The sequence below is a fragment of the Nannospalax galili genome, unplaced genomic scaffold (assembly GCF_000622305.1).
Source record: "Nannospalax galili isolate Female #2095 unplaced genomic scaffold, S.galili_v1.0 scaffold28, whole genome shotgun sequence".
Lineage (NCBI taxonomy): Eukaryota > Metazoa > Chordata > Mammalia > Rodentia > Spalacidae > Nannospalax > Nannospalax galili.
This window is the reverse complement of record NW_008359594.1, coordinates 1,092,950-1,095,012: the sequence shown is the minus strand read 5'-3', so window position 1 is coordinate 1,095,012 and position 2,063 is coordinate 1,092,950.

Here is a 2,063-nt window from a genome sequence, read left to right as displayed (position 1 = left end):
AGTTTGGAAGTTGGAACTCTTTGCTGGCTGGTGGCAGCAGCAACCTGCAGCTCCAGTCAGCTTGAGATCACAGTGGGAAGCAGCTGACACTCTACAGTGTGTTGCATGCAGAGTGAGCTGTTCCCGTCTCTATTATGAAATGGGCTTTGTGTCAAATGCCTTGCCCAACTGAGATCAAGGTCTTGCCCAATGGTAGGCTAATGTGCATCTTCTGAGTACATTTCTGGTAGGCTAGGCTAAGCTATGATGCTCCATAAGCTAAGTGTATTAAATGCTGTGCTGTTAGGATTCAGTACAACGTTATGGCTGTGACTGAATAAAGACACCCTGACTTAGCATCCATTTTAGCCAAGAGGGGCCCAAACTATTCTGAGAACTGGTTCTTTCAGAATTCTTTCAGAACTGTGCTTCTGAATGGGGGCCTTCCTCTCTCTTTTATTGAAACAGTAAATCCAGCAGAAATGGGGAAGTAAAGCAGACCCTTATCAGAGGATTGTGGATTCCTACTGACCTAGGACTGCCCGCTCACAATCACAGACAGATGTTATCAATTTAACCCTTCCTATTGCTTACAAGGCAAATGGGATAATTTGTTGTTTAAAGGAATATCTGCTGCTTACAATGCTTGATATGTAAAACACACACTTGTGCTCAAACTTGAGCAAAGGGCAAAGAAGGGTCAGGAGGGATTAAGGCCATATACCAAGTCACAAGAGAAGCACTGTGAGCTTGTCTACATTATAAGAAAGCTAAAGAGGGTGGAGAGATGGCTCAGTGGTTAAGAGCACTGTCTGTTCTTCCAGAGGACCGGGGTTTGATTTCCAGAACCCACATGGGGGCTAAAGACTTCCTATAACACCAGTTCCAGGGGATTCAACACCCTCCTCTGGCCTCTGAAGGCATTACGTGCATGAGATACACTCACATGCAAGCAAAACACTCTTATGCATTAAAAAAAATGTTCAAGGTTTTCCTCAACTACATAGAGAGTTTGAGAGGCTCGAGGCCAGCCTGGGCTACATTAGAACTTGACTCAAAAAAAAAAAAAGTGAGAGGAGGCATCAGATAGGAAGTGAGCCAGAGAGCTTGGAATCATGAAATGGACTCTACCTGCCATGGCTGGTTTTTCTGGGGCCACAAGCAGGTAACCTCTAGAGGGTAGAGATTGCCCTACTTAATACCAGCAAGGATACCTCAGCCCTATAATGATATGGAACTGAGTTCTGTCAACCTGAGTGAGCTTGGAAGCCAGGGGACGAGCCATGATCATGTAACTTCTGAACCTCAGGCTGTGAGGGATACAAGTGTGCTGCTCTGAGCCTCTAGGTCTGTGACAATGGTTTTACAGCCATAGGGAAGTGATACATGTGGTCAGGTGCCTGGGTTGGTGGGTTCCTCTGGTGACAGAGGGCTGTGTATGGCCTAAGAGTATAGTGTACAGGGAGACTAAGAGAGGAGGCCTTCAAGTTGGTTCTGAATCCCTGCCTCCTGTGGAAGGTGCTGAGCCTGTGCCAAGGGCTTCACAGAAATGAACTTTACTAATCTTGACTCTTTCCTTTAAAACTATTATTGTTATTATTATTGGGGCATGAATGTGCCACAGTGTGTGTGTGTGGAGGTCAGAGGACAACTTTGTGGAGTCAGTTCTCTCCTTCCACCTCTATGTGGGTTCCTGGGATTGAACTCAGTCAGATTTTGCAGCAAGTGCTTTTACCATCTTGCTGGCTTACTAATCTTCACCCTTTATCCTCATTGTATTGATGAGGTAACTGGAGCTCTTAAGTACTTTGGCTAAAGTCATTACAACTGACCAGAAAGTGGAGCTTTGAATCTCCAGTTGACTCAGTTCTACGCTTGAAAAGTAGTTTTATTGGGCTAGGGAGATAGCTCAGTCAGTAAAGTGTACAATGTTGCACACACACACACACACACACACACACGCGCGTGCCCGTAGTCTCTGCCCCATGATGGTGGATGAAGGAAAGTAAGCCCTGAGGCCTGCCTACCTGCATAGCATTCCAGGCTTGGCTTCAGGAGGGCCTTGGAACATCCAGTAACCCCAG